We start from the raw sequence: 19540 nt of genomic DNA on the forward strand, positions 1-19540 counted from the left end.
TTTATGAGTGAAGATATTTCCTTTTCCACCATAGGCCTCAAAGCGCTCCAAATGAACACTTGCAGATTCTACAAAAAGAGTGTTTTATAACTGCTCTAGCAAAGGAAAGGTTCAACTCTGTGAGTTACACACACACATCACAAAGCAGTTTGTGAGAATGCTTCTGTCCAGTTTTTATGGGAAGATATTCCCGTTTCTAACAAAGGTCTGAAAGAGCTCCAAATATCCACTTGCAGATGCTGCAAAAAGACTCTTTCCAAACTGCTCCATGAATAGGAAGGTTCAACTCTGTGAGTTGAATACACACATCATAAAGACGTTTCAAAGAATGCTTCTGTCTAGGTTTTATGTGAAGATATTTCCTTTCCACCATAGGCCTCAAAGCGCTCCAAATGAACACTTGCAGATTCTACAAAAAGAGTGTTTCAAAACTGCTCTTTCAAAAGAAGTGTTCAACTCTGTAAGTTGGATTCGTACTACACAAAGCAGTTTCACAGAACGCTTCTGTTTAGTTTTTATGGGAAGATATTCCCGTTTCCAACGAAGGCCTTAAAGGGCTCCAAATATCCACTTGCAGATTCTGCAAAAACAGAGTTTCAAAACTGCTCTGTCAAAAGGAAGGCTTATCTCTCCGAGTTGAATGCACACATCATAAAGAGGTTTCTGAGAATGCTTCTGCCTGGTTTATGAGTGAAGATATTTCCTTTTCCACCATAGGCCTCAGAGCGCTCCAAATGAACACTTGCAGATTCTGCAAAAAGAGTGTTTCAAAACTGCTCTTTCAAAAGAAGTGTTCAACTCTGTGAGTTGGATTCATACTACACAAAGCAGTTTCACAGAACGCTTCTGTTTAGTTTTTATGGGAAGATATTCCCGTTTCCTACGAAGGCCTGAAAGGGCTCCAAATATCCACTTACAGATTCTGCAAAAACAGAGTTTCGAAACTGCTCTATCAAAAGGAAGGCTTATCTCTCTGAGTTGAATGCACACATCATAAAGAGGTTTCTGAGAATGCTTCTGCCTGGTTTATATGTGAAGATATTTCCTTTTCCACCATAGGCCTCAAAGCGCTCCAAATGAACACTTGCAGATTCTACAAAAAGAGTGTTTCATAACTGCTCTAGCAAAGGAAAGGTTCAACTCTGTGAGTTACACACACACATCACAAAGCAGTTTGTGAGAATGCTTCTGTCCAGTTTTTATGGGAATATATTCCCGTTTCTAACAAAGGCCTGAAAGAGCTCCAAATATCCACTTGCAGATGCTGCAAAAAGACTCTTTCCAAACTGCTCCATGAAAAGGAAGGTTCAACTCTGTGAGTTGAATGCACACATCATAAAGAAGTTTCAAAGAATGCTTCTGTCTAGGTTTTATGTGAAGATATTTCCTTTTCCACCATAGGCCTCAAAGCGCTCCAAATGAACACTTGCAGATTCTACAAAAAGAGTGTTTCAAAACTGCTCTTTCAAAAGAAGTGTTCAACTCTGTGAGTTGGATTCATACTACACAAAGCAGTTTCAGAGAACGCTTCTGTTTAGTTTTTATGGGAAGATATTCCCGTTTCCAACGAAGGCCTGAAAGGTCTCCAAATATCCACTTGCAGATTCTGCAAAAACAGAGTTTCGAAACTGCTCTATCAAAACGAAGGCTTATCTCTCTGAGTTGAATGCACACATCATAAAGAGGTTTCTGAGAATGCTTCTACCTGGTTTATGAGTGAAGATATTTCCTTTTCCACCATAGGCCTCAAAGCGCTCCAAATGAACACTTGCAGATTCTACAAAAAGAGTGTTTCATAACTGCTCTAGCCAAGGAAAGGTTCAACTCTGTGAGTTACACACACACATCACAAAGCAGTTTGTGAGAATGCTTCTGTCCAGTTTTTATGGGACGATATTCCCGTTTCTAACAAAGGCCTGAAAGAGCTCCAAATATCCACTTGCAGATGCTGCAAAAAGACTCTTTCCAAACTGCTCCATGAAAAGGAAGGTTCAACTCTGTGAGTTGAATGCACACATCATAAAGAAGTTTCAAAGAATTCTTCTGTCTAGGTTTTATGTGAAGATATTTCCTTTTCCACCATAGGCCTCAAAGCGCTCCAAATGAACACTTGCAGATTCTACAAAAAGAGTGTTTCAAAACAGCTCTTTCAAAAGAAGTGTTCAACTCTGTGAGTTGGATTCATACTACACAAAGCAGTTTCACAGAACGCTTCTGTTTAGTTTTTATGGGAAGATATTCCCGTTTCCAACGAAGGCCTGAAAGGGCTCCAAATATCCACTTACAGATTCTGCAAAAACAGAGTTTCGAAACTGCTCTATCAAAAGGAAGGCTTATCTCTCTGAGTTGAATGCACACATCATAAAGAGGTTTCTGAGAATGCTTCTGCCTGGTTTATATGTGAAGATATTTCCTTTTCCACCATAGGCCTCAAAGCGCTCCAAATGAACACTTGCAGATTCTACAAAAAGAGTGTTTCATAACTGCTCTAGCAAAGGAAAGGTTCAACTCTGTGGGTTACACACACACATCACAAAGCAGTTTGTGAGAATGCTTCTGTCCAGTTTTTATGGGAAGATATTCCCGTTTCTAACAAAGGCCTGAAAGAGCTCCAAATATCCACTTGCAGATGCTGCAAAAAGACTCTTTCCAAACTGCTCCATGAATAGGAAGGTTCAACTCTATGAGTTGAATGCACACATCATAAAGAAGTTTCAAAGAATGCTTCTGTCTAGGTTTTATGTGAAGATATTTCCTTTCCACCATTGGCCTCAAAGCGCTCCAAATGAACACTTGCAGATTCTACAAAAAGAGTGTTTCAAAACTGCTCTTTCAAAAGAAGTGTTCAACTATGTAAGTTGGATTCGTACTACACAAAGCAGTTTCACAGAACGCTTCTGTTTAGTTTTTATGGGAAGATATTCCCGTTTCCAAGGAAGGCCTGAAAGGTCTCCAAATATCCACTTGCAGATTCTGCAAAAACAGAGTTTCAAAACTGCTCTATCAAAAGGAAGGCTTATCTCTCCGAGTTGAATGCACACATCATAAAGAGGTTTCTGAGAATGCTTCTGCCTGGTTTATGAGTGAAGATATTTCCTTTTCCACCATAGGCCTCAGAGCGCTCCACATGAACACTTGCAGATTCTACAAAAAGAGTGTTTCAAAACTGCTCTTTCAAAAGAAGTGTTCAACTCTGTGAGTTGGATTCATACTACACAAAGCAGTTTCACAGAACGCTTCGGTTTAGTTTTTATGGGAAGATATTCCCGTTTCCAACGAAGGCCTGAAAGGGCTCCAAATATCCACTTACAGATTTTGCAAAAACAGAGTTTCGAAACTGCTCTATCAAAAGGAAGGCTTATCTCCCTGAGTTGAATGCACACATCATAAAGAGGTTTCTGAGAATGCTTCTGCCTGGTTTATATGTGAAGATATTTCCTTTTCCACCATAGGCCTCAAAGCGCTCCAAATGAACACTTGCAGATTCTACAAAAAGAGTGTTTCATAACTGCTCTAGCAAAGGAAAGGTTCAACTCTGTGAGTTACACACACACATCACAAAGCAGTTTGTGAGAATGCTTCTGTCCAGTTTTATGGGACGATATCCCCGTTTCTAACAAAGGCCTGAAAGAGCTCCAAATATCCACTTGAAGATGCTGCAAAAAGACTCTTTCCAAACTGCTCCATGAAAAGGAAGGTTCAACTCTGTGAGTTGAATGCACACATCATAAAGAAGTTTCAAAGAATGCTTCTGTCTAGGTTTTATGTGAAGATATTTCCTTTTCCACCATAGGTCTCAAAGCGCTCCAAATGAACACTTGCAGATTCTACAAAAAGAGTGTTTCAAAACTGCTCTTTCAAAAGAAGAGTTCAACTCTGTGACATGGATTCATACTACACAAAGCAGTTTCACAGAACGCTTCTGTTTAGTTTTTATGGGAAGGTATTCCCGTTTCCAACGAAGGCCTGAAAGGGCTCCAAATATCCACCTGCAGATTCTGCAAAAACAGAGTTTCAAAACTGCTCTATCAAAAGGAAGGCTTATCTCTCCGAGTTGAATGGACACATCATAAAGAGGTTTCTGAGAGTGCTTCTGCCTGGTTTATGAGTGAAGATATTTCCTTTTCCACCATAGGCCTCAAAGCGCTCCAAATGAACACTTGCAGATTCTACAAAAAGAGTGTTTCAAAACTGCTCTTTCAAAAGAAGTGTTCAACTCTGTGAGTTGGATTCATACTACACAAAGCAGTTTCACAGAACGCTTCTGTTTAGTTTTTATGGGAAGATATTCCCGTTTCCAACGAAGGCCTGAAAGGGCTCCAAATATCCATTTACAGATTCTGCAAAAACAGAGTTTCGAAACTGCTCTATCAAAAGGAAGGCTTATCTCTCTGAGTTGAATGCACACATCATAAAGAGGTTTCTGAGAATGCTTCTGCCTGGTTTATATGTGAAGATATTTCCTTTTCCACCATAGGCCTCAAAGCGCTCCAAATGAACACTTGCAGATTCTACAAAAAGAGTGTTTTATAACTGCTCTAGCAAAGGAAAGGTTCAACTCTGTGAGTTACACACACACATCACAAAGCAGTTTGTGAGAATGCTTCTGTCCAGTTTTTATGGGAAGATATTCCCGTTTCTAACAAAGGCCTGAAAGAGCTCCAAATATCCACTTGCAGATGCTGCAAAAAGACTCTTTCCAAACTGCTCCATGAAAAGGAAGGTTCAACTCTGTGAGTTGAATGCACACATCATAAAGAAGTTTCAAGGAATGCTTCTGTCTAGGTTTTATGTGAAGATATTTCCTTTTCCACCATAGGCCTCAAAGCGCTCCAAATGAACACTTGCAGATTCCACAAAAAGAGTGTTTCAAAACTGCTCTTTTAAAAGAAGTGTTCAACTCTGTGAGTTGGATTCATACTACACAAAGCAGTTTCACAGAACGCTTCTGTTTAGTTTTTATGGGAAGATATTCCCGTTTCCAACGAAGGCCTGAAAGGGCTCCAAATATCCACTTACAGATTCTGCAAAAACAGAGTTTCGAAACTGCTCTATCAAAAGGAAGGCTTATCTCTCTGAGTTGAATGCACACATCATAAAGAGATTTCTGAGAATGCATCTGCCTGGTTTATATGTGAAGATATGTCCTTTTCCACCATAGGCCTCAAAGCGCTCCAAATGAACACTTGCAGATTCTACAAAAAGAGTGTTTCGTAACTGCTCTAGCAAAGGAAAGGTTCAACTCTGTGAGTTACACACACACATCACAAAGCAGTTTGTGAGAATGCTTCTGTCCAGTTTTTATGGGAAGATATTCCCGTTTCTAACAAAGGCCTGAAAAAGCTCCAAATATCCACTTGCAGATGCTGCAAAAAGACTCTTTCCAAACTGCTCCATGAAAACGAAGGTTCAACCCTGTGAGTTGAATGCACACATCATAAAGAAGTTTCAAAGAATGATTCTGTCTAGGTTTTATGTGAAGATATTTCCTTTCCACCATAGGCCTCAAAGCGCTCCAAATGAACACTTGCAGATTCTACAAAAAGAGTGTTTCAAAACTGCTCTTTTAAAAGAAGTGTTCAACTCTGTGAGTTGGATTCATACTACACAAAGCAGTTTCACAGAACGCTTCTGTTTAGTTTTTATGGGAAGATATTCCCGTTTCCAACGAAGGCCTGAAAGGGCTCCAAATATCCACTTACAGATTCTGCAAAAACAGAGTTTCGAAACTGCTCTATCAAAAGGAAGGCTTATCTCTCTGAGTTGAATGCACACATCATAAAGAGATTTCTGAGAATGCATCTGCCTGGTTTATATGTGAAGATATGTCCTTTTCCACCATAGGCCTCAAAGCGCTCCAAATGAACACTTGCAGATTCTACAAAAAGAGTGTTTCGTAACTGCTCTAGCAAAGGAAAGGTTCAACTCTGTGAGTTACACACACACATCACAAAGCAGTTTGTGAGAATGCTTCTGTCCAGTTTTTATGGGAAGATATTCCCGTTTCTAACAAAGGCCTGAAAGAGCTCCAAATATCCACTTGCAGATGCTGCAAAAAGACTCTTTCCAAACTGCTCCATGAATAGGAAGGTTCAACTCTGTGAGTTGAATGCACACATCATAAAGAAGTTTCAAAGAATGCTTCTGTCTAGGTTTTATGTGAAGATATTTCCTTTCCACCATAGGCCTCAAAGCGCTCCAAATGAACACTTGCAGATTCTACAAAAAGAGTGTTTCAAAACTGCTCTTTCAAAAGAAGTGTTCAACTCTGTAAGTTGGATTCGTACTACACAAAGCAGTTTCACAGAACGCTTCTGTTTAGTTTTTATGGGAAGATATTCCCGTTTCCAAGGAAGGCCTGAAAGGTCTCCAAATATCCACTTGCAGATTCTGCAAAAACAGAGTTTCAAAACTGCTCTATCAAAAGGAAGGCTTATCTCTCCGAGTTGAATGCACACATCATAAAGAGGTTTCTGAGAATGCTTCTGCCTGGTTTATGAGTGAAGATATTTCCTTTTCCACCATAGGCCTCAGAGGGCTCCAAATGAACACTTGCAGATTCTACAAAAAGAGTATTTCAAAACTGCTCTTTCAAAAGAAGTGTTCAACTCTGTGAGTTGGATTCATACTACACAAAGCAGTTTCACAGAACGCTTCTGTTTAGTTTTTATGGGAAGATATTCCCGTTTCCAACGAAGGCCTGAAAGGGCTCCAAATATCCACTTACAGATTCTGCAAAAACAGAGTTTCGAAACTGCTCTATCAAAAGGAAGGCTTATCTCTCTGAGTTGAATGCACACATCATAAAGAGGTTTCTGAGAATGCTTCTGCCTGGTTTATATGTGAAGATATTTCCTTTTCCACCATAGGCCTCAAAGCGCTCCAAATGAACACTTGCAGATTCTACAAAAAGAGTGTTTCAAAACTGCTCTTTCAAAAGAAGTGTTCAACTCTGTGAGTTGGATTCATACTACACAAAGCAGTTTCACAGAACGCTTCTGTTTAGTTTTTATGGGAAGATATTCCCGTTTCCAACGAAGGCCTGAAAGGGCTCCAAATATCCACTTACAGATTCTGCAAAAACAGAGTTTCGAAACTGCTCTATCAAAAGGAAGGCTTATCTCTCTGAGTTGAATGCACACATCATAAAGAGGTTTCTGAGAATGCTTCTGCCTGGTTTATATGTGAAGATATTTCCTTTTCCACCGTAGGCCTCAAAGCGCTCCAAATGAACACTTGCAGATTCTACAAAAAGAGTGTTTCATAACTGCTCTAGCAAAGGAAAGGTTCAACTCTGTGAGTTACACACACACATCACAAAGCAGTTTGTGAGAATGCTTCTGTCCAGTTTTTATGGGAAGATATTCCCGTTTCTAACAAAGGCCTGAAAGAGCTCCAAATATCCACTTGCAGATGCTGCAAAAAGACTCTTTCCAAACTGCTCCATGAAAAGGAAGGTTCAACTCTGTGAGTTGAATGCACACATCATAAAGAAGTTTCAAAGAATGCTTCTTTCTAGGTTTTATGTGAAGATATTTCCTTTTCCACCATAGGCCTCAAAGCGCTCCAAATGAACACTTGCAGATTCTACAAAAAGAGTGTTTCAAAACTGCTCTTTCAAAAGAAGTGTTCAACTCTGTGAGTTGGATTCATACTACACAAAGCAGTTTCACAGAACGCTTCTGTTTAGTTTTTATGGGAAGATATTCCCGTTTCCAACGAAGGCCTGAAAGGGCTCCAAATATCCACTTACAGATTCTGCAAAAACAGAGTTTCGAAACTGCTCTATCAAAAGGAAGGCTAATCTCTCTGAGTTGAATGCACACATCATAAAGAGATTTCTGAGAATGCATCTGCCTGGTTTATATGTGAAGATATGTCCTTTTCCACCATAGGCCTCAAAGCGCTCCAAATGAACACTTGCAGATTCTACAAAAAGAGTGTTTCGTAACTGCTCTAGCAAAGGAAAGGTTCAACTCTGTGAGTTACACACACACATCACAAAGCAGTTTGTGAGAATGCTTCTGTCCAGTTTTTATGGGAAGATATTCCCGTTTCTAACAAAGGCCTGAAAGAGCTCCAAATATCCACTTGCAGATGCTGCAAAAAGACTCTTTCCAAACTGCTCCATGAAACGAAGGTTCAACTCTGTGAGTTGAATGCACACATCATAAAGAAGTTTCAAAGAATGCTTCTGTCTCGGTTTTATGTGAAGATATTTCCTTTCCACCATAGGCCTCAAAGCGCTCCAAATGAACACTTGCAGATTCTACAAAAAGAGTGTTTCAAAACTGCTCTTTCAAAAGAAGTGTTCAACTCTGTAAGTTGGATTCGTACTACACAAAGCAATTTCACAGAACGCTTCTGTTTAGTTTTTATGGGAAGATATTCCCGTTTCCAACGAAGGCCTGAAAGGTCTCCAAATATCCACTTGCAGATTCTGCAAAAACAGAGTTTCAAAACTGCTCTATCAAAAGGAAGGCTTATCTCTCCGAGTTGAATGCACACATCATAAAGAGGTTTCTGAGAATGCTTCTGCCTGGTTTATGAGTGAAGATATTTCCTTTTCCACCATAGGCCTCAAAGCGCTCCAAATGAACACTTGCAGATTCTACAAAAAGAGTGTTTCAAAACTGCACTTTCAAAAGAAGTGTTCAACTCTGTGAGTTGGATTCATACTACACAAAGCAGTTTCACAGAACGCTTCTGTTTAGTTTTTATGGGAAGATATTCCCGTTTCCAACGAAGGCCTGAAAGGGCTCCAAATATCCACTTACAGATTCTGCAAAAACAGAGTTTCGAAACTGCTCTATCAAAAGGAAGGCTTATCTCCCTGAGTTGAATGCACACATCATAAAGAGGTTTCTGAGAATGCTTCTGCCTGGTTTATATGTGAAGATATTTCCTTTTCCACCATAGGCCTCAAAGCGCTCCAAATGAACACTTGCAGATTCTACAAAAAGAGTGTTTCATAACTGCTCTAGCAAAGGAAAGGTTCAACTCTGTGAGTTACACACACACATCACAAAGCAGTTTGTGAGAATGCTTCTGTTCAGTTTTTATGGGACGATATTCCCGTTTCTAACAAAGGCCTGAAAGAGCTCCAAATATCCACTTGCAGATGCTGCAAAAAGACTCTTTCCAAACTGCTCCATGAAAAGGAAGGTTCAACTCTGTGAGTTGAATGCACACATCATAAAGAAGTTTCAAAGAATGCTTCTGTCTAGGTTTTATGTGAAGATATTTCCTTTTCCACCATAGGCCTCAAAGCGCTCCAAATGAACACTTGCAGATTCTACAAAAAGAGTGTTTCAAAACTGCTCTTTCAAAAGAAGTGTTCAACTCTGTGACATGGATTCATACTACACAAAGCAGTTTCACAGAACGCTTCTGTTTAGTTTTTATGGGAAGGTATTCCCGTTTCCAACGAAGGCCTGAAAGGGCTCCAAATATCCACCTGCAGATTCTGCAAAAACAGAGTTTCAAAACTTCTCTATCAAAAGGAAGGCTTATCTCTCCGAGTTGAATGGACACATCATAAAGAGGTTTCTGAGAATGCTTCTGCCTGGTTTATGAGTGAAGATATTTCCTTTTCCACCATAGGCCTCAAAGCGCTCCAAATGAACACTTGCAGATTCTACAAAAAGAGTGTTTCAAAAATGCTCTTTCAAAAGAAGTGTTCAACTCTGTGAGTTGGATTCATACTACACAAAGCAGTTTCACGGAACGCTTCTGTTTAGTTTTTATGGGAAGATATTCCCGTTTCCAACGAAGGCCTGAAAGGGCTCCAAATATCCACTTACAGATTCTGCAAAAACAGAGTTTCGAAACTGCTCTATCAAAAGGAAGGCTTATCTCTCTGAGTTGAATGCACACATCATAAAGAGGTTTCTGAGAATGCTTCTGCCTGGTTTATATGTGAAGATATTTCCTTTTCCACCATAGGCCTCAAAGCGCTCCAAATGAACACTTGCAGATTCTACAAAAAGAGTGTTTTATAACTGCTCTAGCAAAGGAAAGGTTCAACTCTGTGAGTTACACACACACATCACAAAGCAGTTTGTGAGAATGCTTCTGTCCAGTTTTTATGGGAAGATATTCCCGTTTCTAACAAAGGCCTGAAAGAGCTCCAAATATCCACTTGCAGATGCTGCAAAAAGACTGTTTCCAAACTGCTCCATGAAAAGGAAGGTTCAACTCTGTGAGTTGAATGCACACATCATAAAGAAGTTTCAAAGAATGCTTCTGTCTAGGTTTTATGTGAAGATATTTCCTTTTCCACCATAGGCCTCAAAGCGCTCCAAATGAACACTTGCAGATTCTACAAAAAGAGTGTTTCAAAACTGCTCTTTCAAAAGAAGTGTTCAACTCTGTGAGTTGGATTCATACTACACAAAGCAGTTTCACAGAACGCTTCTGTTTAGTTTTTATGGGAAGATATTCCCGTTTCCAACGAAGGCCTGAAAGGGCTCCAAATATCCACTTACAGATTCTGCAAAAACAGAGTTTCGAAACTGCTCTATCAAAAGGAAGGCTTATCTCTCCGAGTTGAATGCACACATCATAAAGAGGTTTCTGAGAATGCTTCTGCCGGGTTTATATGTGAAGATATTTCCTTTTCCACCATAGGCCTCAAAGCGCTCCAAATGAACACTTGCAGATTCTATAAAAAGAGTGTTTCATAACTGCTCTAGCAAAGGAAAGGTTCATCTCTGTGAGTTACACACACACATCACAAAGCAGTTTGTGAGAATGCTTCTGTCCAGTTTTTATGGGAAGATATTCCCGTTTCTAACAAAGGCCTGAAAGAGCTCCAAATATCCACTTGCAGATGCTGCAAAAAGACTCTTTCCAAACTGCTCCATGAAAACAAAGGTTCAACTCTGTGAGTTGAATGCACACATCATAAAGAAGTTTCAAAGAATGCTTCTGTCTAGGTTTTATGTGAAGATATTTCCTTTTCCACCATAGGCCTCAAAGCGCTCCAAAGGAACACTTGCAGATTCTACAAAAAGAGTGTTTCAAAACTGCTCTTTCAAAAGAAGTGTTCAACTCTGTAAGTTGGATTCGTACGGCACAAAGCAGTTTCACAGAACGCTTCTGTTAAGTTTTTATGGGAAGATATTCCCGTTTCCAACGAAGGCCTGAAAGGTCTCCAAATATCCACTTGCAGATTCTGCAAAAACAGAGTTTCAAAACTGCTCTATCAAAAGGAAGGCTTATCTCTCCGAGTTGAATGCACACATCATAAAGAGGTTTCTGAGAATGCTTCTGCCTGGTTTATGAGTGAAGATATTTCCTTTTCCACCATAGGCCTCAAAGCGCTCCAAATGAACACTTGCAGATTCTACAAAAAGAGTGTTTCAAAACTGCTCTTTCAAAAGAAGTGTTCAACTCTGTGAGTTGGATTCATACTACACAAAGCAGTTTCACAGAACGCTTCGGTTTAGTTTTTATGGGAAGATATTCCCGTTTCCAACGAAGGCCTGAAAGGGCTCCAAATATCCACTTACAGATTTTGCAAAAACAGAGTTTCGAAACTGCTCTATCAAAAGGAAGGCTTATCTCCCTGAGTTGAATGCACACATCATAAAGAGGTTTCTGAGAATGCTTCTGCCTGGTGTATATGTGAAGATATTTCCTTTTCCACCATAGGCCTCAAAGCGCTCCAAATGAACACTTGCAGATTCTACAAAAAGAGTGTTTCGTAACTGCTCTAGCAAAGGAAAGGTTCAACTCTGTGAGTTACACACACACATCACAAAGCAGATTGTGAGAATGCTTCTGTCCAGTTTTATGGGACGATATTCCCGTTTCTAACAAAGGCCTGAAAGAGCTCCAAATATCCACTTGCAGATGCTGCAAAAAGACTCTTTCCAAACTGCTCCATGAAAAGGAAGGTTCAACTCTGTGAGTTGAATGCACACATCATAAAGAAGTTTCAAAGAATGCTTCTGTCTAGGTTTCATGTGAAGATATTTCCTTTTCCACCATAGGCCTCAAAGCGCTCCAAATGAACACTTGCAGATTCTACAAAAAGAGTGTTTCAAAACTGCTCTTTCAAAAGAAGAGTTCAACTCTGTGACATGGATTCATACTACACAAAGCAGTTTCACAGAACGCTTCTGTTTAGTTTTTATGGGAAGGTATTCCCGTTTCCAACGAAGGCCTTAAAGGGCTCCAAATATCCACTTGCAGATTCTGCAAAAACAGAGTTTCAAAACTGCTCTATCAAAAGGAAGGCTTATCTCTCCGAGTTGAATGCACACATCATAAAGAGGTTTCTGAGAATGCTTCTGCCTGGTTTATGAGTGAAGATATTTCCTTTTCCACCATAGGCCTCAAAGCGCTCCAAATGAACACTTGCAGATTCTACAAAAAGAGTGTTTCAAAACTGCTCTTTCAAAAGAAGTATTCAACTCTGTGAGTTGGATTCATACTACACAAAGCATTTTCACAGAACGCTTCTGTTTAGTTTTTATGGGAAGATATTCCCGTTTCCAACGAAGGCCTGAAAGGGCTCCAAATATCCACTTACAGATTCTGCAAAAACAGAGTTTCAAAACTGCTCTATCAAAAGGAAGGCTTATCTCCCTGAGTTGAATGCACACATCATAAAGAGGTTTCTGAGAATGCTTCTGCCTGGTTTATATGTGAAGATATTTCCTTTTCCACCATAGGCCTCAAAGCGCTCCAAATGAACACTTGCAGATTCTACAAAAAGAGTGTTTCATAACTGCTCTAGCAAAGGAAAGGTTCAACTCTGTGAGTTACACACACACATCACAAAGCAGTTTGTGAGAATGCTTCTGTCCAGTTTTTATGGGAAGATATTCCCGTTTCTAACAAAGGCCTGAAAGAGCTCCAAATATCCACTTGCAGATGCTGCAAAAAGACTCTTTCCAAACTGCTCCATGAAAAGGAAGGTTCAACTCTGTGAGTTGAATGCACACATCATAAAGAAGTTTCAAAGAATGCTTCTGTCTAGGTTTTATGTGAAGATATTTCCTTTTCCACCATAGGCCTCAAAGCGCTCCAAATGAACACTTGCAGATTCTACAAAAAGAGTGTTTCAAAACTGCTCTTTCAAAAGAAGTGTTCAACTCTGTGAGTTGGATTCATACTACACAAAGCAGTTTCACAGAACGCTTCTGTTTAGTTTTTATGGGAAGATATTCCCGTTTCCAACGAAGGCCTGAAAGGGCTCCAAATATCCACTTACAGATTCTGCAAAAACAGAGTTTCGAAACTGCTCTATCAAAAGGAAGGCTTATCTCTCTGAGTTGAATGCACACATCATAAAGAGGTTTCTGAGAATGCTTCTGCCTGGTTTATATGTGAAGATATTTCCTTTTCCACCATAGGCCTCAAAGCGCTCCAAATGAACACTTGCAGATTCTACAAAAAGAGTGTTTCAAAACTGCTCTTTCAAAAGAAGTGTTCAACTCTGTGAGTTGGATTCATACTACACAAAGCAGTTTCACAGAACGCTTCTGTTTAGTTTTTATGGGAAGATATTCCCGTTTCCAACGAAGGCCTGAAAGGGCTCCAAATATCCACTTACAGATTCTGCAAAAACAGAGTTTCGAAACTGCTCTATCAAAAGGAAGGCTTATCTCTCTGAGTTGAATGCACACATCATAAAGAGGTTTCTGAGAATGCTTCTGCCTGGTTTATATGTGAAGATATTTCCTTTTCCACCGTAGGCCTCAAAGCGCTCCAAATGAACACTTGCAGATTCTACAAAAAGAGTGTTTCATAACTGCTCTAGCAAAGGAAAGGTTCAACTCTGTGAGTTACACACACACATCACAAAGCAGTTTGTGAGAATGCTTCTGTCCAGTTTTTATGGGAAGATATTCCCGTTTCTAACAAAGGCCTGAAAGAGCTCCAAATATCCACTTGCAGATGCTGCAAAAAGACTCTTTCCAAACTGCTCCATGAAAAGGAAGGTTCAACTCTGTGAGTTGAATGCACACATCATAAAGAAGTTTCAAAGAATGCTTCTTTCTAGGTTTTATGTGAAGATATTTCCTTTTCCACCATAGGCCTCAAAGCGCTCCAAATGAACACTTGCAGATTCTACAAAAAGAGTGTTTCAAAACTGCTCTTTCAAAAGAAGTGTTCAACTCTGTGAGTTGGATTCATACTACACAAAGCAGTTTCACAGAACGCTTCTGTTTAGTTTTTATGGGAAGATATTCCCGTTTCCAACGAAGGCCTGAAAGGGCTCCAAATATCCACTTACAGATTCTGCAAAAACAGAGTTTCGAAACTGCTCTATCAAAAGGAAGGCTAATCTCTCTGAGTTGAATGCACACATCATAAAGAGATTTCTGAGAATGCATCTGCCTGGTTTATATGTGAAGATATGTCCTTTTCCACCATAGGCCTCAAAGCGCTCCAAATGAACACTTGCAGATTCTACAAAAAGAGTGTTTCGTAACTGCTCTAGCAAAGGAAAGGTTCAACTCTGTGAGTTACACACACACATCACAAAGCAGTTTGTGAGAATGCTTCTGTCCAGTTTTTATGGGAAGATATTCCCGTTTCTAACAAAGGCCTGAAAGAGCTCCAAATATCCACTTGCAGATGCTGCAAAAAGACTCTTTCCAAACTGCTCCATGAAACGAAGGTTCAACTCTGTGAGTTGAATGAACACATCATAAAGAAGTTTCAAAGAATGCTTCTGTCTAGGTTTTATGTGAAGATATTTCCTTTCCACCATAGGCCTCAAAGCGCTCCAAATGAACACTTGCAGATTCTACAAAAAGAGTGTTTCAAAACTGCTCTTTCAAAAGAAGTGTTCAACTCTGTAAGTTGGATTCGTACTACACAAAGCAATTTCACAGAACGCTTCTGTTTAGTTTTTATGGGATGATATTCCCGTTTCCAACGAAGGCTTGAAAGGTCTCCAAATATCCACTTGCAGATTCTGCAAAAACAGAGTTTCAAAACTGCTCTATCAAAAGGAAGGCTTATCTCTCCGAGTTGAATGCACACATCATAAAGAGGTTTCTGAGAATGCTTCTGCCTGGTTTATGAGTGAAGATATTTCCTTTTCCACCATAGGCCTCAAAGCGCTCCAAATGAACACTTGCAGATTCTACAAAAAGAGTGTTTCAAAACTGCACTTTCAAAAGAAGTGTTCAACTCTGTGAGTTGGATGCATACTACACAAAGCAGTTTCACAGAACGCTTCTGTTTAGTTTTTATGGGAAGATATTCCCGTTTCCAACGAAGGCCTGAAAGGGCTCCAAATATCCACTTACAGATTCTGCAAAAACAGAGTTTCGAAACTGCTCTATCAAAAGGAAGGCTTATCTCCCTGAGTTGAATGCACACATCATAAAGAGGTTTCTGAGAATGCTTCTGCCTGGTTTATATGTGAAGATATTTCCTTTTCCACCATAGGCCTCAAAGCGCTCCAAATGAACACTTGCAGATTCTATAAAAAGAGTGTTTCATAACTGCTCTAGCAAAGGAAAGGTTCAACTCTGTGAGTTACACACACACATCACAAAGCAGTTTGTGAGAATGCTTCTGTCCAGTTTTTATGGGACGATATTCCCGTTTCTAACAAAGGCCTGAAAGAGCTCCAAATATCCACTTGCAGATGCTGCAAAAAGACTCTTTCCAAACTGCTCCATGAAAAGGAAGGTTCAACTCTGTGAGTTGAATGCACACATCATAAAGAAGTTTCAAAGAATGCTTCTGTCTAGGTTTTATGTGAAGATATTTCCTTTTCCACCATAGGCCTCAAAGCGCTCCAAATGAACACTTGCAGATTCTACAAAAAGAGTGTTTCAAAACTGCTCTTTCAAAAGAAGTGTTCAACTCTGTGACATGGATTCATACTACACAAAGCAGTTTCACAGAACGCTTCTGTTTAGTTTTTATGGGAAGGTATTCCCGTTTCCAACGAAGGCCTGAAAGGGCTCCAAATATCCACCTGCAGATTCTGCAAAAACAGAGTTTCAAAACTTCTCTATCAAAAGGAAGGCTTATCTCTCCGAGTTGAATGGACACATCATAAAGAGGTTTCTGAGAATGCTTCTGCCTGGTTTATGAGTGAAGATATTTCCTTTTCCACCATAGGCCTCAAAGCGCTCCAAATGAACACTTGCAGATTCTACAAAAAGAGTGTTTCAAAACTGCTCTTTCAAAAGAAGTGTTCAACTCTGTGAGTTGGATTCATACTACACAAAGCAGTTTCACAGAACGCTTCTGTTTAGTTTTTATGGGAAGATATTCCCGTTTCCAACGAAGGCCTGAAAGGGCTCCAAATATCCACTTACAGATTCTGCAAAAACAGAGTTTCGAAACTGCTCTATCAAAAGGAAGGCTTATCTCTCTGAGTTGAATGCACACATCATAAAGAGGTTTCTGAGAATGCTTCTGCCTGGTTTATATGTGAAGATATTTCCTTTTCCACCATAGGCCTCAAAGCGCTCCAAATGAACACTTGCAGATTCTACAAAAAGAGTGTTTCATAACTGCTCTAGCAAAGGAAAGGTTCAACTCTGTGAGTTACACACACACATCACAAAGCAGTTTGTGAGAATGCTTCTGTCCAGTTTTTATGGGAAGATATTCCCGTTTCTAACAAAGGCCTGAAAGAGCTCCAAGTATCCACTTGCAGATGCTGCAAAAAGACTCTTTCCAAACTGCTCCATGAAAACAAAGGTTCAACTCTGTGAGTTGAATGCACACATCATAAAGAGGTTTCTGAGAATGCTTCTGCCTGGTTTATGAGTGAAGATATTTCCTTTTCCACCATAGGCCTCAGAGCGCTCCAAATGAACACTTGCAGATTCTGCAAAAAGAGTGTTTCAAAACAGCTCTTTCAAAAGAAGTGTTCAACTCTGTGAGTTGGATTCATACTACACAAAGCAGTTTCACAGAACGCTTCTGTTTAGTTTTTATGGGAAGATATTCCCGTTTCCTACGAAGGCCTGAAAGGGCTCCAAATATCCACTTACAGATTCTGCAAAAACAGAGTTTCGAAACTGCTCTATCAAAAGGAAGGCTTATCTCCCTGAGTTGAATGCACACATCATAAAGAGGTTTCTGAGAATGCTTCTGCCTGGTGTATATGTGAAGATATTTCCTTTTCCACCATAGGCCTCAAAGCGCTCCAAATGAACACTTGCAGATTCTACAAAAAGAGTGTTTCGTAACTGCTCTAGCAAAGGAAAGGTTCAACTCTGTGAGTTACACACACACATCACAAAGCAGATTGTGAGAATGCTTCTGTCCAGTTTTATGGGACGATATTCCCGTTTCTAACAAAGGCCTGAAAGAGCTCCAAATATCCACTTGCAGATGCTGCAAAAAGACTCTTTCCAAACTGCTCCATGAAAAGGAAGGTTCAACTCTGTGAGTTGAATGCACACATCATAAAGAAGTTTCAAAGAATGCTTCTGTCTAGGTTTCATGTGAAGATATTTCCTTTTCCACCATAGGCCTCAAAGCGCTCCAAATGAACACTTGCAGATTCTACAAAAAGAGTGTTTCAAAACTGCTCTTTCAAAAGAAGAGTTCAACTCTGTGACATGGATTCATACTACACAAAGCAGTTTCACAGAACGCTTCTGTTTAGTTTTTATGGGAAGGTATTCCCGTTTCCAACGAAGGCCTTAAAGGGCTCCAAATATCCACTTGCAGATTCTGCAAAAACAGAGTTTCAAAACTGCTCTATCAAAAGGAAGGCTTATCTCTCCGAGTTGAATGCACACATCATAAAGAGGTTTCTGAGAATGCTTCTGCCTGGTTTATGAGTGAAGATATTTCCTTTTCCACCATAGGCCTCAAAGCGCTCCAAATGAACACTTGCAGATTCTACAAAAAGAGTGTTTCAAAACTGCTCTTTCAAAAGAAGTATTCAACTCTGTGAGTTGGATTCATACTACACAAAGCATTTTCACAGAACGCTTCTGTTTAGTTTTTATGGGAAGATATTCCCGTTTCCAACGAAGGCCTGAAAGGGCTCCAAATATCCACTTACAGATTCTGCAAAAACAGAGTTTCAAAACTGCTCTATCAAAAGGAAGGCTTATCTCCCTGAGTTGAATGCACACATCATAAAGAGGTTTCTGAGAATGCTTCTGCCTGGTTTATATGTGAAGATATTTCCTTTTCCACCATAGGCCTCAAAGCGCTCCAAATGAACACTTGCAGATTCTACAAAAAGAGTGTTTCATAACTGCTCTAGCAAAGGAAAGGTTCAACTCTGTGAGTTACACACACACATCACAAAGCAGTTTGTGAGAATGCTTCTGTCCAGTTTTTATGGGAAGATATTCCCGTTTCTAACAAAGGCCTGAAAGAGCTCCAAATATCCACTTGCAGATGCTGCAAAAAGACTCTTTCCAAACTGCTCCATGAAAAGGAAGGTTCAACTCTGTGAGTTGAATGCACACATCATAAAGAAGTTTCAAAGAATGCTTCTGTCTAGGTTTTATGTGAAGATATTTCCTTTTCCACCATAGGCCTCAAAGCGCTCCAAATGAACACTTGCAGATTCTACAAAAAGAGTGTTTCAAAACTGCTCTTTCAAAAGAAGTGTTCAACTCTGTGAGTTGGATTCATACTACACAAAGCAGTTTCACAGAACGCTTCTGTTTAGTTTTTATGGGAAGATATTCCCGTTTCCAACGAAGGCCTGAAAGGGCTCCAAATATCCACTTACAGATTCTGCAAAAACAGAGTTTCGAAACTGCTCTATCAAAAGGAAGGCTTATCTCTCTGAGTTGAATGCACACATCATAAAGAGGTTTCTGAGAATGCTTCTGCCTGGTTTATATGTGAAGATATTTCCTTTTCCACCATAGGCCTCAAAGCGCTCCAAATGAACACTTGCAGATTCTACAAAAAGAGTGTTTCAAAACTGCTCTTTCAAAAGAAGTGTTCAACTCTGTGAGTTGGATTCATACTACACAAAGCAGTTTCACAGAACGCTTCTGTTTAGTTTTTATGGGAAGATATTCCCGTTTCCAACGAAGGCCTGAAAGGGCTCCAAATATCCACTTACAGATTCTGCAAAAACAGAGTTTCGAAACTGCTCTATCAAAAGGAAGGCTTATCTCTCTGAGTTGAATGCACACATCATAAAGAGGTTTCTGAGAATGCTTCTGCCTGGTTTATATGTGAAGATATTTCCTTTTCCACCGTAGGCCTCAAAGCGCTCCAAATGAACACTTGCAGATTCTACAAAAAGAGTGTTTCATAACTGCTCTAGCAAAGGAAAGGTTCAACTCTGTGAGTTACACACACACATCACAAAGCAGTTTGTGAGAATGCTTCTGTCCAGTTTTTATGGGAAGATATTCCCGTTTCTAACAAAGGCCTGAAAGAGCTCCAAATATCCACTTGCAGATGCTGCAAAAAGACTCTTTCCAAACTGCTCCATGAAAAGGAAGGTTCAACTCTGTGAGTTGAATGCACACATCATAAAGAAGTTTCAAAGAATGCTTCTTTCTAGGTTTTATGTGAAGATATTTCCTTTTCCACCATAGGCCTCAAAGCGCTCCAAATGAAC

This window comes from Pongo abelii, chromosome X, assembly GCF_028885655.2.
Source record: "Pongo abelii isolate AG06213 chromosome X, NHGRI_mPonAbe1-v2.0_pri, whole genome shotgun sequence".
Classification (NCBI taxonomy): Eukaryota; Metazoa; Chordata; class Mammalia; order Primates; family Hominidae; genus Pongo; species Pongo abelii.